This window comes from Stenella coeruleoalba (assembly GCF_951394435.1).
Source record: "Stenella coeruleoalba genome assembly, chromosome: 13".
NCBI lineage: Eukaryota > Metazoa > Chordata > Mammalia > Artiodactyla > Delphinidae > Stenella > Stenella coeruleoalba.
In genome coordinates, this window is record NC_137159.1 from 59878574 (window position 1) to 59896709 (window position 18136).

Genomic DNA, 18136 nt, shown 5'->3' on the forward strand with positions numbered 1-18136 from the left:
GGATGAAAAGATGGAGTGGCCCATCCTTCTCTTCTAGAGCCCTGCTCAGACAGGGTAGACTCCCACAAGAGGGGTGTTCACATACGCTTGCAAAATGGACAGATCCTAGTAATTGATGAATTGAATAACTGATATGACTGTCTTTTAATTTAGTCTGTCATTTTCTTTTTCACTGGATGCTGTTTGCCGAGTAACGATGTTCTTGAGTTCCTGAGAGCGATAACCAGGGCAATGGGAAATGTGGGAAAAACCACAGCCTCAAAACCTCTGTTCTTGTGCAATCAAGATGTAAACTACCCTAACTGTTGAGACACATACCCAGAAGCGGTCATTTCGTTGGCTCCTGCAGAGAAAACCTAACCAACTTGTGTAGCAACCCAAGAGACCCCAAGTTATAGCTGTTATTCCAGAAAGTACTGTATTTAAGCCAGGAATTCAGAGCTTTATCTGCACAGAATGTTGTTTTTGATCATGTGGGCTCACTGTTGAAACAGAGTGAGTTGATGTTCCTTGCCAAATAGCTGATGAAGAAAATGTCCGTATCTTCCAAAGCATTGTTAAAAAGGAAGAATTTCTACAAAAGAACACAACTCTCTGGTTACTTTCTCACTCGATAAAAATTTAGAATTAAAACAAAAGGGTATTAGGCAGCACTCATTGGAAACTAGCTAACAAATTTAAGCAGAAAAATAACTTATTAAAAGAGTAGTGGAGGGCTTCCCTGGTGGCTCAGTGGTTGAGAGTCCACCTGCCGATGCAGGGGACATGGGTTCATGCCCCGGTCTGGGAAGATCCCACATACCGCGGAGCAGCTAGGCCCATGAGCCATGGCTGCTGAGTCTGTGCGTCCGGAGCCTGTGCTCCGCAATGGGAGAGGCCACAACAGTGAGAGGCCCGTGTACCGCAAAAAAAAAAAAAAAAAAAAAAGAGTAGTGGAAATTACCCTGATGTCCATTTAAATAGAATGGATAAATGAATAGTGATATAGTCGTACAATGAAATATACAATGAAAAAAGAACAGACCATCAATACACAGAACAGTATGACTGTATCTCACAGACATAATATTGAGAAAAAGAAGCTAGAGATTATGTACTGAGTATGTACCATATATTTTCATTTATATAAAGTCCAAAAACAGGCAAAATAAATCTATGGTGTTAGTGTCATGACAGTGGTTAATCTTTTGTTGTGGTGTAACTGAACAGGACCCTATGAGACCTTCTTGGGAGAGACTCCCCCCATGTCCTCTGTGTGTCTCTTGTTTGTAGAAACTCTTTAGCCTCCTAGACCTTCCCTGGGTTCCAAAGAGCAAATTTAATTAGAAAAGTGAGAATGCAGAAACAAAGGAAAACACTAAAGCAAGACAAAAATAATAGTTTAAGCATTAAACAAAAGTCAAGAACCTTTAGTTCCTCCTCAGGGGCTATAGATAATATTCTGAGCCATATCCTTGAGCTGTTTTGCAGATACTGAAACCCCCACCATGGGAAGAAGTCAACTGCTTGTTGACCACAAGCACGTAGACCCTAGACCAATTAGTAGAACCAGAAAGTTGATGATGCTGACTTCGGATTACCTCACCACCAACCAATCAGAAGAATGTCCACGAGCTGATCACGCATCCTGCAATCCTCTCCCTCACCCTGTCTTCAAAAACCTTCCCCTGAAAGCCACCGGGAAGTTCGGGTCTTTTAAGCATTAGCCACCTGTACTCCTTGCTTGGCGCCCTGCAATAAATGCTGCACTTTCCTTCACAACAGTTGCATGTCAGTAGACTGGCTTTACTACGTGCTGGTGGAGCTGGGGGAGCAGAGCCAAGTTTGGTTCAGTAACAGCAGAGAGGCTGAACAGGGACATGAGGAGGGATTCAGCGTGCTGGTTACACAGGTATGCACAGTTTGGAAAATTCATTGAGCTGTATACTTTTGATATGTACTCTTTTCTCTATGTATGTTTTCATGAAAGTTGCATAGGAGGAAATCAAAAGAAGGGCTATTAGCAGGTTAAAATGTCACTAGTAAATGTTGGAGACACAGGTCTGGGCCTGTAGGTCCAAGCATACTTCCTAAATCCAGCACAGAACTTGAAGGAGCACATCTCTGCTGCTGCAGCTGAACACTAGACTCTGTTGTTTGCTCTGAGGACCCTCTCTGTAGGACACTGTAGCACTGCCTGACATTTGATTATACATGCATTTATTTTCTGTCTCCCCAACTAGAATGTGAGCTGATTGCTGCCACATAGTAGGTACTCAGCAAATATTTATTGAATGCAGTTCTCTTGTTGATAACTGAGCAGAGCTCCCCTTCTCATGGATGCATGTTTTTTCTTTAGATATATTAATCTCACCAATCAAGGTCCAGTCAAGTCTTACTGTTCGAAGGACACATTTGCTCTTTAAAGTGGTTTCCCATATTTCTTCTCTGATTCATCAGCATTGAGTTGAAAGATTTAGTCTCATCAGGCGATCTTATTTCCCATAGTTCCAAGTTCGTAGCAGGTGAGTCATGTCACTGTGACCCCTACTTACCCCCAGCAGAAACATGCAATATCCTTCTGAACATGCAATTTGACCCAAAAATTGCTGAGGCAAGTTGTGAGGAAGATGGTAAACTAGGAGATGAGAAGCTGTCCATCAGCAGGAGAGTGATGAGGTGACTCCCTTCACTCATGTGGGACTGCACAAACTCCTATGTTTACTGTTTCACTTTCACCCCACTGACACCAAGTCATTCATTTGTTGGGCCTTCTGGGGAATTCAACAGTGGACTCTTGCCCTTCCACTACACTTTCTATGTTTAGGATGCTTTAGGAAAGAACTGAGTCTTTAGATGGAGAATCTCAGGGGATGCAGGGCATATCCTACCAGCTTTAAGCCTCATCTTGCCTCCCAAAACAAGGCACATGTGCTGCCTGACCTGTGTTAGCCCCTCCGAGCCTGCCCTGTGCAGCAATGCACAGTGGCTCCCTGGGACACCGACCAGGACTTCAGGTCTGAAGATGGATGCCCTTGTCTTATCCTGCTGGAAAACAAATTAAAGAGAGAATGGATTGCCCCTTATACTCTTATTTAGAATCCTCACACTTCTACTAAGCTGCCTCTATTCTTCCCCCAAAATGGAAGGCCAACGAATTATTCCATATTTTGTCCTACATTTCTCCATTTCATTCCTGAATGGGGGTGGTGGTGGATGGGTAGATAGTTTGGGAGGGAATGGCTGACAAAATTCAAAAGGCATCTCTATTCTCAGCTGAGAGAGTAGAAAAAAACAAAACCAAGAGCAAAACCCTGGGATGATTTCCTTCCACCACCCTCCTTTACCTGTTGACCTCTCCACTGCTTCCTCATGGCGTCTCAATTTCTCTTTCTAGCTCCATCTTCTCCCTTTAGCTACCAAACTATGTTTTCAACTGCCCCATAGGCATTTTCACTGGCATTTACTAATGGCATCTCAAATTCAACATAGCTAAAAGCAAATTAGTCATCTTTTATCCCATGGCAGGTTTTTCTTCTGGTTTCTTTATTTAGGTCAGTGATGGTATTGCCCTTCCCTTCACCCAGACTCAATATCAAGTGCTTCTGAAGGCTATTGTTTACTAAGTCTTGCCAATCCTGCTTCTCAAGAGTTTGATCCCTCCTTTTGGTTACTATCACCACCTTCTTAATTCAAGTCCTCCTTACCTCCCATCCATTCTAGCCTCCGTAAGAAATAGTCACACATAGTGATTAAGAGTAGGTAAGAATACTGCCTCTACTGCTTAGTAACTACATGGCTCAGGCAAGTTGCTTAAACACTCTAAGCCTCAATTTCTGCATCTATAAAATGGGACAGGGCTTCCCTGGTGGCGCAGTGGTTGATCCGCCTGCCGATGCAGGGGACACGGGTTCGTGCCCCAGTCCGGGAAGATCCCACATGCCGCCGAGCGGCTGGGCCCGTGAGCCATGGCTGCTGAGTCTGCGCGTCTGGAGCCTGTGCTCTGCAACGGGAGAGGCCACAACAGTGAGAGGCCCACGTACCACAAAAAAAAAAAAAAAAAAAGGATAATAATACCTCTTGCTATGAGTACTCAATTGGAGTATATATGTATATAAAGTGGTACCAGCAAAGTACTCAGTAACAGTAGTGATTATCACTATCTGTTCTCTCAGTACTCCAATTCATTTTACTCACCACTGTTAGATTTACCCTCAACAAGGCAGCGCTGCTCATTTTTAAAAAACTCTCAGTGCCCACATTCATTATCTACCTAATACCTAACATTCCCATCCTGACATTCCAGAATTTTCCATAAAGTATTTGTTCCATCTTCTGACCTTAGTTCCTTCTATTTTCCCTGTGTTCCAGTCAAATGGACCTTCTTGCCCTTCCCCACACCATCTCTGTACTACAGCCTGTGTGTATTTGCTTGTGCTATATCTTCTATTTTATTCCTTCCTTATCCTTCAAGGTTTAACACAAATTAGTTTCTTTCTTTTGTTTGAATGTCTTTTTCTCTCCTTTTAAAGTCTCAGCATATAATCACACCTTTCTACAGGATGGTTCACTTTCTTCCTGGTCCTGTAGTTGCCTGTGTGTTCATCTTAACCTCTCCAGCTGGAGGAACCTCCATTCCCCCGACCTCAAGTCTCTACATGTCAGGGTGAAAACTCGAACATTCAAGCATTCATTTCCCCCTTCTGCCAACAAGATGCAAAATAACCAATTTGAACAAATTCTCCACCACATCAGTTGGCTAGATAAATGTTTGATGAAAAAGGTCTGGCTCAAATAAGAGCCAAGGCTGGGAAAATAATTGAGACTATGAGAAAGGGAAATGATCCGATTGTTCTAGCTTAAGCAAAGTTCTGTTCACCCCATTTCATCCCCTGCTTCTAAGCTCTCTGCTTTAGTGATTAGGAATGCAAGATTCCATGCAGGATGGGGTAGGTCAATTCCTATTTCTTGAATGTTTTTCACATGAAACTTGTGCTTTTAGCAACAATGGATATAAATGTCAGTTCTCTTTAAACTCTTTTAGGACTCTCAGAAAATATTTGTTTTTCCAGTGACTGCTTCTTTCAGAATCCACGCTAGTTTCTTTAAAACCCTTAAATTTACAATAAAATCCTTAAAATTATGAGTAGCAGTACTTTCTTCCAGACACTGACCACAGATGGGAGGGTGTGGGAGGAAAAGTATGAATCCTGCCAGAAAGCAATGCTTTAAAAATATGAGGTTAAATTTCATTTTGAAAAGTTTTAACACAAATTCCCTTCCCCCCAGAGCCCTACCTCACTTCATATTATTTTTTGCTCAATTCAAGAGTGTTTTAAAAAAATCTGTTAAAAAAATTTAAACAAAGAAATCAAGAAGATATTTTCAGTTTTAAGAGGAATATAAATGTAGGAAATATTTTATGAATGAGGCTAGGCCATTCAGGCTTAAAAGAATTATAAAAGCTTAACATGTTTGTGTGTATGATCCTGCTTTTATAATTTTAATTTTTTGCATTGAAATATACCACACTGCTCTGTTGACCCACGGTTCCACGAATGGCACTCAGACATGTCAGGTTTGCTTGATGGACTTATCAGTCTACAAAATACTTAAAAAAAAAAAAAATTTATTTATTTATTTTTGGCTGCATTGGGTCTTCGTTGCTGTGCGTGGGCTTTCTCTAGTTGCGGCAAGAAGGGGCTAATCTTTGTTGTGGTGCACGGGCTTCTCATTGCAGTGGCTTTTCTTGTTTCGGAGCACGGGCTCTAGGCACGTGGGCTTCAGTAATTGTGGTATGTGGGCTCAGTAGTTGTGGCTCGTGGGCTCTAGAGTGCAGGCTCAGTAGCTGTGACGCATGGGCTTAGTTGCTCCGTGACATGTGGGATCTTCCCGGACAAGGGATCGAATCTGTGTCCCCTGCATTGGCAGGTGGATTCTTAACCACTGTGCCACCAGGAAAGTCCCAATACTTCCTTTATTATTGTTTTGAAATTCATTTCTCTGATTTATTTTTACCTTTGCTTATGATGTTCTGAGTATATTTGTATTTGCTTTCCTCTTTCTCTTTTTTAAAAATAATTTTCTTAGGAGAAATTTCAAGCATACATGAAAGTAGAGAAAACAGAATAATGAACTTCAAATATCAATCACTCATATTCTAGAATTATCAGTATTTCCTCACTTTTCCTTCATCTATACCTTTATCTTTCTTCTCCCTTTCTTTTGGCTGAAGTATGTTAAAGCAAATCCCCAAATCACGTCATTTCACCCCTATGTATTTATATGTGTGTTGCAAAAATATCGGTGGTTTCTTACATACCACCATACTATTATCACACCTATCAAAACCAACAGGAGTTTATTGGTATCGTCTAGCCCACAGTCTGAAATCAAATTTCCCTTATTGTTTTTAATGTGTTGCATTACACTTGGTTTGCTCATATCAGGATCTAAGCAAGGTCCATGCATTTTATTGAGTTGTTCGGGGCTGGAGAAGAGTTTTAGGGTTTGGTAAGGGAGGGCAGGTGAAGCAGGTGAAGGGTGGGAGAGTACTGTGAACTGGGGGAAAGGCTTCTGAATCATGATCTTCAAGAGGCACAAGTAAAAGTTGAAACTATTCAGCTGCTAGATAGTAGTTACATTACTTTAAATGTAACTCCCTGCAGAGACTGAAATTTGAGGGAATCCAGGATTTGTTCTGTTCATGGACATGACTTCCAGAAGAACTAGTCTACCTCCTCCATCCCGTCTTATTCCAGTTAATATCATAGAATTCCCTTCCCAGACAAAAAATATTTAGAGCCTTCCAGAGTAGGCATTGCTAGCCATCCATTACAAAATTAGTTCTTCCTGTTTCTGAGACAGATTATGTGGAATCTCAATCTCTTTACCTACTACTTACTCCATTCTCGGTAAAATAGACGTTGTGTTTGATAAGTCTGAATGTGCTCTGTGTTGATTTTAATGGCTTCTGGGTCTGCTAACCTTAGCAGGATATAAGTCAGCACCTCTAGCGTTAACAGTTTAGCCTATAAAAATCAATTCTAATGCAATCTGGGGTACTGTGCAACCCACCTGTTCGTTAATATTTCACCAGCTGTGGATCCTAGTGAAAAATAGGTCTAATTCAAAGGGTTCACTTCAAACATATTTTCTTTGGCTCTGGAGACAAAAGTAATTGGCAATCAACAGTGGTAGGGGCAGCTGCTGTCAATGCACAGTGGCCGTCAGGGAAGAACTCTCAACTCCTACAGCTCTTCCCAGCAGACTTCAAACACATATTTTTCATCCAACAGGGAGCCCTCCAGCCTCCTAATCACCAACCCAGTGGGATCCCAAGTTGCTGGGAATTTCATAAAGCAAAATTCCCCAGGGAGTTTCAACAGAGGTGCTCAGGAAGCCAAAACCCCATGAGCTCTTTGGCCCAACTCAAAAGCCCAGCTGCAGAATAGCCTCCCACACTCTAGGCCCCAGTCACTCTCGTACAGCAGCTGCATTGTTCTCCTCAGTGTCAACTGCTGCCCATAGCAGGGTAACTCCTGAAAGTGAGAGTGGTCTAGATGGGGCAGGGTTGGGGAGAAAACACCATCATACCCACTGTCATTATCATGCCGTATGTTTCTATAGTACTCTATGGTTGCAAATTATGTTCATGAACATGGTACTCTTGATCCTCATAGTGACTCTGTAAGGTAGAGAACGTAAGGGCATCTTTAACTTGGTTTTATACGTAAGCCAACTGAGGCACACTGAGGTTAAGGGCAGTGTCCAAGTCCTACACGTGGCAGAGCTAGAACCAAAGTATTGGTCTTTGGCCTTCATTCCAGTGCCTTGTCCTCCTCCCCATGTGGGCTCAGTCTAGGCTTGGCCCAGTCTTTGACTGAGTTTCCTAACTGGTGGACCCAGCTCACTTGTGCGAAAGAGAGGTCTTCCTCAGTCTTTGGGAACTTGAGTGGACCTGGGGTGACACAGGTCAGTAACCTCTGCCTCAAATGACCTAATCTTTTTACCTTAGTACCATAAAATTGTTGTTATTGTCAGGGTGCACAATGACATGGAAAATGTTGTAAATCATTATCTTAAAGGAAAATTTAAATGTTCCCTCTTTCCACTGAATTTTATATCTGACAGCCAGTTTGTATGCCTAGCCCTAAAAAGTCAGGTCCATCAATCAGAACTAGAAAATAAAATTTAATTGACTACTTGCCAGTGAATTTTTAAAATCTACAATATTTTCCCCAGTGAGCCTCTTGGAACATACATTGTGGGTTGAAGTGCTATTTGAATGTTTCTTTTTGAACACTTTATGGTCAGTTGCCATGGAAAAACTTTTTGTTTCTTTTCTCTCTCTCCTCCAATGGAGTAATTAGTCTCCATCTCCCCCACCTCTGTATATTTAGGCCAGGTTCCCTATCTACCCTCTACTTCCTGGTATTTAGTTCTGACACAAAATGAGTCAGTCCCATTGCTGGAGTAATTTCTTTGTTTATACAAATTGGATTAGCTCATGTCATTACTTTCACTTGGGCTATTGTGAAAATTTTTCTTTTCTCCCTGGGTTTTGTTTTTATTAGGTTTTTCAGTTCTGCTCTTGATTTGGGTGGAAAGGCCAATTAATGGAAACATGGCCTCAGGCAAAATTAAGCTGTTCATTTTATTAATTAAAATTTTTTCTTAATTTTAAAATTTATTTTATGTCCAATTTTGAAAGGTTACTTTCCATTTACAGTTATTACAAAATGTTGGCTATATTTCCCATCCTTGAGCCTATCTTACCCCCCATAGTTTGTACCTTCCACTCCCCTGTCCTTATACGGCGCCTCCCTGCCCCGTAACCACTAGTTTGTTCTCTATATCTGTGAGTCTGCCTCTTTTTTGTTATATTCAGTAGTCTGTTGTAATTTTTAGATTCCACGTATAAGTGGTATCATACAGTATATTTGTCTTTCTCTGTCTGACTTATTTCACTTAGCATAATGCCCTCCAGGTCCATCCATGTTGCTGCAGATGGCAAAATTTCATTCTTTTTTACGGATGAGCAGTATTCCATCTTCTTTATCCATTCATCTGTAGATGGACACTTAGGTTGCTTCCATGTCTTGGCAATTGTAAATAATGCTGCTAGGAACATTGGGGTGCATGTATCTTTTTGAATTAGTGTTTTTGGTTTTTTTGATATATACCCAGAAGTAGAATTGCTGGGTTATACGGTAGTTCTAATTTTAGTTTTTTGAGAAACTTCCATACTGTTTTCCAGAGTGGCTGCACCAATTTACATTCCCATCAACAGTGTACGAGGGTTCCCTTTTCTCCACATCCTTGCCAACATTTGTTAGTTGTGTCCTTTTTGATCATAGCCCTTCTGACAGGTGTGAGGTGGTATCTCACTGTGATTTTGATTTGCATTTCCCTGATGATTAGTGATGTTCAGCATCTTTTCATGTGCCTGTTGGCCAAGATGTTCATTTTCAATACATATCAATTCCTCTATCTTCACCTATTCCGGCCTCTTCCCTTAATCATTCTAGTATACCTCAGGACCCTGTACCCAGAGCCTTACATATTTTCTATCCTCCCGCCGTTAACTCTCATATTGAGAAAGTCAATTCACACTGAGGTATATGAATATTACCTCTTAATGGTGCTCATTTTACTATTTACAAAACTGTTTCTCACAGGCTTCTGGGTGTAGGGGTGATTTCTAGTGAAGAAGTGTTTTTGTGTTGATCTGTCCCAGAAGAGCATCTGGGCTATCTTTTGCACGAGGAACCAACCAATGATCCATGGGAAGACTGCTGTACTGGTTGTGAACCTTTTCATTCAAGTGACAGAAATTCAACTCAACTATAATGTATTTTCTCATGTAACTGAAAAGTCCATGGGTATGTTTCAGTTATGCCTGGATCCACAGTTTCAGACAATATCATAAGGGCCCAGTCTCTTTCCAACTCTTTGTTCTGCTTTATCCTCTGTGGACTCTCTTTTCACATAGACTCTCCCTTCCTGATGGACCAGTGGCCGTCAGCAACTTCACAATTACATCCTTGTGGCTACAAGTCCAGAAGTAAAGAGTTGGAATCTTATCCAGTTCTTTAAAGACGAGTCTAGAATTAATTCTGATTGGCTCTGTTTGGTTCCTGTCTACATCTCTGAGCCAGTCCTTTGGCCCAGGAGAGGGAATGTTCTGAGTGGCAAAGTCTGGGTAACATGTCCACCCCTGGAGTCACAGATTGATTGAGTATGGACTAAAAGTGGAGTAAGAATGGTCCGCTAAAGCACAATCAGGGTGACAGAAAGGCACAAAACAATTGTCCACTTCAACTGGTAATGAAAACATTTAGATGGCCATTCTAAGAACAGTGTGGACAGACAAGTAAACTCACCTTGAGGTGGGAGAGAATCCAGGTGTGTGGCAGACCTATCATTTTTTAATGTTCTTGGTACCAAAAAAAAAAAATTCTTCTGACCGAACCTCTAGAGAATTTGTTGTAAGTTTGTGGTTGGAGAAACAAGTTCAGAGAAGCGGAGAGGGGGAGCAAAGGGGGCACCTGTAAGAGATCTGGAAGCTTAGCTTCTACATATACAGAATACCAGGGCACCATAAAAAGACTAGAGCACAAAGACACCATGTTAGGAACCTGGTTAGAGAACCATGAGATTGGTTGGCAAAGACCTCTCTTATCTCAGAGAGAGCTGAACCAAGGCTATAAGAGTGATAAGGTCAACAGATATGAGGATAGAATTAATGAAAGCACAGAAAAATAGTAAGACCAGGTTCCAGTGTCACAGCAAGGTCAGCCAGTGTAGCAGCAGCGCCAATGCATAAAGCACAGCAGCTAATGGCAAGTAGTTCTGGACCCAGACACACCTTGACTCATATCCTCACACTTCCTGACTGTGTAAACCTGGGCATACTTCCTCCTCTAAGTGGGAACAATGATATTGTGCCTCCCTCTTTGGGTTGTGTGAGGACTGAATAATATCTCAGAGGTAAAAGAGCTTAGCACAACACTCAGTAAATAGTAGCTGGTGGGAACTAGATGTTAAAATTTTTGAAGTTGTCATTCTAAGTTCTCAGAGGCCATTTTGGGTGAATAATGTCTGGAATTCTGGGAAGAATTACGTGAGTGGTCCCTTTGGGGTCTGCAGTTTTAAGGCAATTATCTACCTCTTGGAGGAATTTTTGATTTGGGGTTTAGATGCTGTCGTCATACATCGTCAGGCTGTGCTGTTTCCTCTCTAACCCCGTATCTATTTGCTAACATAAGTTTAAAAGAAGAAGGGATCCTTCGTAGGAAGAAGGATTTGCGGTTCAAATTTAGTAAACTATCTGATGATCAGAGCTGGACCCAAGGGAGGGCACACAGCAGGGAAGGACTACTGATCAAGACGGGAGGGTACTGTGGACTAATGACTCCCAACTCACACTGGGGTCCACCAGCCCAATGCAAATGATGTGTCTTAGACAAGTGTGTGTGTGTGTGTGTGTGTGTGTGTGTGTGTGTGTGCACGCACGCGCACGCACGCACGCACATGCATATACTGAAGGAATTTAACACTTGGAGTCAGAGCACTCCAGACGTCCACAGTTTTACTCTGAACGCCTGGGACCTAGCCTGGCACAGAAAGAACAACCTTCCCTTCCAGCAAGATTGGGCTGGAGCTGTTGGAAGTGAGGTTACAGGCAGCCCCCGCTTTGACACGACTGTGAAACACGTCAAAGCAGCAGCAGCTCTGTCTGGAATTTCATCTTTCCCTTCTGCCTGCAGCAGCTGAGGTTAGATTTAACATTTCTTTAAAAAGGGGGGCACATCTGACCTTCTAACCCACCCAAAGGCAAATTTGGGGGTCATTACCCAATGACACTGAATAGGACAAATGTCTTTTATAAGCCTTTAACTGCAGTGACGACATATTAACAACCCTTATCAGTTATGAAATCGGACTCGAGGACCAATGACAGTCATTAACATTCCTGGAGCTGTGCTGGCCTGTTACTGGTAAATAATTTCAACCACTGATATGTCTGCTAATTAGAAGAGAATGGCTGCCAACTTTCCATTGCTTCTTTGACCCCACATGCCACATAAATTAAATGTCGGAAAAGAATAAAAGTTGAAATGCCTAACCTGGAATAATATTTAGAAACCTCAGGGAAGGTCAAGATTCAAAAAAAAAAAAAAGAGCTTGATGCTGGTCCAAGAATCTTCCTCTTGGAAATATATATAGAGGTTTCTCCATTGCCCTTTAACTACTCCCAGAGTGCTGGTTAAGTATGGCCAGGAATTAAGTGGCAAAGAGGAACAGGTTGAATCTTGCCCTTTATCCCTTAATTAGTCTCACCCTAAACCCCACCCCACAAGCTCTTCTGAACGAGGAGGTTAGAGGAGAAATAAAAGTCAAGAGCAGAGAATTATGGGAGAAGACAGGCAAATATTCTGAATCACTGATTCTTAAAGCTGGCTGCACATTGGAGTCACCTGGGGAGCCTTAGAAATACTGATGCCTGAATCCTGTCCCCAAAGATTCTGCTTTCAATGGTATAGGGTATGACCTAGGCATCAGGATTTTATAAAGTTCCCCAGGGGGATGCAGCCAAGGTTGAAAACCACTGCTTTAATGTAACTCAGAAGAGAGAATCAGGAAATGAATTTGTGATCACCTCGTACCTGGCAAGACTCCTTAATGGTAGTGTTTCTTAACCCTGGCTGAATATCAGAATCATCTAGGCAGCTTTTAAAACATCCAATGCCAGGATCCCACTGCACTCAAATTAATTCAGGGTCTCTAGAGTTGGATATGAGCAGTAGCGTTATAAAGTATTGATTCTCCTTTGAGCCACGATCAAGAACTACTAAGACATGGTTCTCAAACTTTTAGCATACATAGAAATCACCCAGTGAGACTATTAAAAATATATATTCTTGCATTCTATCCCCAGAGGGTGGGCCTATAACAGACCCCGCAGGTGATTTTGAGGAAGGTGATCATTAAGGCCACTCTTGTCCATCGTTCTTATTGCTTTCTCATGCTGACCAAGATGCGCTTTGCTCAACAAAAATGCACCTCTGCCATCTGGTCTTTGGTGGTTCTCGACCAAAGAGGTGGGGAGGGGAAGCAGTACCACCTTCCTGGGGGCATTTGGAAGTATCTAGGTTTATCTTCTAACGATCATGGTTGAAGCTGCAGCAGATGTTTAGTGAATGAAGGCCATGGATGCCAAACAGCCTGTCTTACAAAAAGAATTGTCCTGGCCAAATATCAATAGTGCTTCCAGTGAGAGACACTAGAAGGTGAAATGGTTTGGACTGTGTGTGACCTGAAATATCAAGGTAGAGATTTTAGCACCAGGTAGGCATCAAGGTCAGTGGTCATTAGATTTGAGGAAAGGTCTCAAAGTTCAGGAAGCCAAGATATGTGAAAAAGCATCTTTCCCAGATAGCTACATTTCTCTCTTCTCCTTGTCTCTCCAAGGAGGCAATTCTAACTCCTTCACCCTAACCCTGGCCCCAGTCTCTATTAGGGACTCAGATATGGACCCCAAAGTCCTCTGCTCATTTTTGGTGAAGTCACAACACAGGTGGTACTTCCACTCGCCCCCAGACTGTCTTCCTAGCCAGCTGGCCTTGGGCGAGCACATAATCAGGCAGGGCTTGTGTTCTCCATCTGCAAAATCAGTGGGTTGAGCTGTGTGGTTTCTACAGCCCCGTTTATTTCCAGCATTTAATGGTTCTATTCCAGGTTAGGAAGTCTTGGTCTCAGTAGAGAACTGTCTCAAGATATCATTCCTATCTGTTCAGCTGATACCTGAAATACCGTTACTGGAGCCAAATTTTGAATCCACAATGAGAGATCAGGCTTAAACTAAATTGTCCTGAAAGAAGGATTACATTAACTTGAATTCCATCTCAGGACCTAGTAACTATCACATGGACCTTATCTGAGAGCAGAGTTTGATTCAGTGACATATATTCACTTTTTTTTTCCCCATTAAACATTAATTATGTACTCTTTGTCTTAGGCCTGGGTTTCTATTGACATTTTGGGGTCTGGTAACGTTTTGTTGTGGGAGGGCTACCCCGTGCATTGGAGGACGTTTATCATGCCTCTATTCACTGGGAGTTAGTAGGATGCCCTCCAGTCATGTAAACCAAAAATGTCTACAGACATTGACACATGTCTACAGACATGGACATTGCCAAATATCCCCTGGGGAAAAAAGCCACTCCCAGTTGGGAAGCACTGTCCTAGATGTTGGGGATGTGATGACTAAGATCCATTCCCTGCTCTCAAGTACCTCATGGTCTAGAAGTGAGGAGAGACCCATTGAACAGGTATGATACCTCAAGGGGGTGTTGTGATGAAGTATGCAGGGTATTTAGGGAGCAGAAAGGGCGCTAGGTCAAGGAACAGTCTCCTGGGCTGAGTCTTCATGGATTGGTAGGAGTTGGCCAAGTAGAGGCCAAGGTGAGGTGGTGTAGCACAGGTGACAGCAGGAACACAGACAGAGAAATAGCTTGGGGCGGGTGATGGATGTCTTGCTCAACCGTAAGCCAGAGGGCAGGTAGGGGTGACACTGAAGAGGCAGGCAAGGCTTTGTAAGCCTTCTCAGATGTTTTCTTCTAGGAAACAGGAGGCAGGGGACAAACATGCTCAGCTTTACATTGTAAATAGGTCCCCTACAGCTCTCTGAAAAGTCTGGATTGTAGCAGACACATTCCAAGGATGTTGAAACAGGAAATCCATGCAAGAGAAGGTGAAGGCCTGAGCCCAGGCAAGGGGTGAGGTGCTGGAGAGGAGACAGGAGTAGGGTGCTGAGGAAGCAGTATCCCAGGAGCAGCAAGGGAGGCCCCTTTGCACCCAGGGCCAGGGCCCACATTCCAGGGAACGTACACAAAGCAGCAATATCGAACAAAACCTTCATCTATCTATCTATCATCTGTCTATCTATCTTTGTAACTAACCCATTGGCCAGCCAAGCTTTTGACTAGTTTTAAATATGTCGGGAAAGACAAGCCTTCCCTCGTTTGCAGCTCTGCAGCCAGCGGGTGGTGTTTTGCTGACAGCCAACTGTGCTCGGTAAGAGAGCTTGCCTTTGCATTTCCACATGCTGCTCAGCAGATCCAAACCATAGCGGGCCACCCTGGGGGAATTTCTGGAGTCAGGAGGGCTTCAACCATTACCAGCTGCTAATGCTGCTGCCATTATTTCGGCCAAACGGACGCTGAGAGCCAGGTTGACGAAGACTGCAGGCAAGAAGCAAGGGGCACATACTGGGCTGACAGGCAGTTTGGCACGGGTGTGATGGCTAGCTGGGGAGCTGTGTGTTTTCCCAGAGCCCCTGAAATCTTTCCTTGGTGGTAACTAAATTGTGCCACGAGTTACATTCGAGTTCCTTTAAGTCAGAGATCAAGCTGGACAAACAGCAGGGATGTAATAAGTACGTGTGAAATCGAACCAACAAGAGAGCAAAAACTTTTCCTCAGCTTCAATAGCGCTCCCAAGAGGGAAGCAGGAGTGACAACTGAAATCTTGGAGTCCAGGTGGAGACAGGACAAGCGTTTGTAACCTGGAGGACGGGGGTTATTTTGACATGCAGAGCTGACCTGAGGCAAACCCAAGAATTAGACAAACTCTATTTTTCTACCTTTGTTTTCATGCCATCCCTGGCTTCCCAGGGCTCCTCACTTAGGCTGTTAGGGAGGACCGTGCCAGATGGCACTCTGGTTCTAGATTTTTCCTTCAGTCCTCCACCCCGTGCAAACTCATCTCCTCTGTGACCTATGCTGACATGCTCTGCTCTCTGATCTTGGGGGATGTCGTTCATGAATGTTAAATAACAGCAGAGGTCCTCCATATCCCGTAAGTGAAAGGTTTTCTTCTGCTTGGCTCTGTAAGGGTATAGATTTCCAGTTGCAAAATTTGGGTAGGTGAGGAGAGCCTTGATGGGCTTTGAACTGATGACACAATGATGGGCAAGAAGAGACAGGAAGTCTCTTCCTCAGAAATATCTACTTTCTTGGTAGACCATTTAGAGATTTATTGGCATTGAGCTCTGTGTTTAAAATGAATTGCTTTACATTGGAACATAATATCCTCTGCTGATTGAGATAAAATTCTGGGGATAGAAATTTTGCCTGGGCTTGAGAGGAGAAAGGAGGAATGTTGTGTTTTGCAGTAGATTTAAGGGACTAAATCCCTTAGTGAGGCGGGGAGTCTTCTGAAAGCAAGGCAGGGGAGAGCTGGGAAGGGGTTCCAAAACGGAGGTAGCAGTCAACAAGGGAAAGTTTGCCTTACATTGCGATGCCAATTAGTTTGTCTAGAGCTTTGTGGTTGAATTCCAAATGTCACACAAACCCTTTTTTCTGGAATGCTGAATCAAGGAGAGGCTGTCTCTATAGATCAGTACCTTTGCCATCCTCGCCCCTGATCTAGGGCAAGGTGGAGAAAGCAGAAAGGAAACTAACAATAAGCAGAGAAAAAATATTTCCTGAAATTCCTTCATGATGTACTTAGAATTCTAGGAAGTTAAAGCTGTGAGGGACCCGAGCGATCCCCTCATTTAATGCTTCTTTTTTATAGCTGAGGCCCAGAAAGAGTAAGAGTCAACTCTAGAACCCGGGCATGGTAGTTCAAAGAGTAGGGTCTGCCTAGCATCCAGTGGGATGGCGCTTAGCATGGGAGAAAAATGGTTTTTCTTATGAAACACGAATACCTGAGTTGGGCCTTCCCTGGTGGCGCAATGGTTGAGAATCTGCCTGCCAATGCAGGGGACACGGGTTCGATCCCTGGTCCAGGAAGATCCCATGGAGCAACTAAGCCCATGCATCACAACTACTGAGCCTGAGCTCTAGACCCTGCGAGCCACAACTACTGAGCCCGAGTGCCACAACTACTGAAGTCCGCATGCCTAGAGCCCAAGCTCTGCAACAAGAGAAGCCACCACAATAAGAAGCCCGCGCACTGCAACGAAGAGTAGCCCCCGCTCGCCGCAACTAGAGAAAAGCCTGCGCACAGCAACGAAGCCCCAATGCAGCCAAAAATAAATAAATAAATAAATTTATTAAAAAAAACAAAACAAGAATACCTGAGCAGAAAGGCTATTCCGCAGTGGCTGCACGGCTTTGGTTAAACCTCTTGCAATTACCCATCCCATAGCTGAGATCCGGAATTTCTGCTTCTTGATAGTGCTTGCCATTAGGCTTATTAAAGGGTCTGTCTCCTGTCAAGCTGACAGTGACCTCACGGTCGAGGGAGGCGGAAGCGGCTCAAGCTGCCTGAAGAGAGCAGCCTCAGAAGAGCAGCTTTGCCAAACACGAGGACATCGCCAGGTGAAGCTGTGTGTTCACAGCATATCTGCATTGGCTTCCTTATATAAACGCGCACCGGGTTTATCCCGTAGCTTTGCGTTCCCTCTGGCTGCAAAACTCCCAGGGTGGCTGCATCTCACTTTAAGCTGTGAGGCCTTAGACTCAGTACAAGTATGTTCCTCTCCAAGTATCAACCCAGATTCTCAGAGAAACTAAGACAGAATTGTTTTATGAACTACCTCACCTTCCCTTCAGAGCTGAAGATGGGCTGCAATGGTCTTTTTTAAAAATTTTTATAAATTTATTTATTTATTTTACTTACTGTTGGCTGTGTTGGGTCTTCGTTGCTGCGCGCGAGCTTTCTCTAGTTGCGGTGAGCAGGGGCTACTCTTCGTTGCGGTGTGCGGGCTTCTCATTGCTGTGGCTTCTCTTGTTGCAGAGCACGGGCTCTAGGCACGCGGGCTTCAGTAGTTGTGGCATGCGGGCTCAGTAGTTGTGGCTCGCGGGCTCTAGAGCGCAGGCTCAGTTGTTGTGGCGCATGGGCTTAGTTGCTCCGCGGCATGTGGGATCTTCCCGGACCAGGGCTTGAACCCGTGCCCCTGCATTGGCAGGCAGATTCTTAACCACTGCGCCACCGGGGAAGTCCTGCAATGTTCTTGCCTAGAATTTTTAAAGAACAGACTTCAGTGGATTGTGAGGTATGGTATACCAAACCATAAAGATTATAACCAAATACCTCAGGCATGAAAGACTTGTGACCTACAAGTACAAGGACAGGAAGTGTGAAAAATATACTCAGTTTTCTGTATCCTGAATGCCATGAGCGAAAACTAAAATGACTTAAA

The 18136-nt window shown here is 43.5% G+C and overlaps 1 long non-coding RNA gene across 1 annotated transcript in view; it reads right to left on the reverse strand.

Moving 5' to 3' along the window:
- Window positions 1-18136, reverse strand: part of LOC307195856 — a 134003-nt gene that overhangs the window by 50048 nt on the left and 65819 nt on the right. The window contains exon 2 of the long non-coding RNA XR_013830976.1: window positions 17614-17951. This is a non-coding gene — a long non-coding RNA (uncharacterized lncRNA). The remainder of the gene's footprint in view (window positions 1-17613; window positions 17952-18136) is intronic.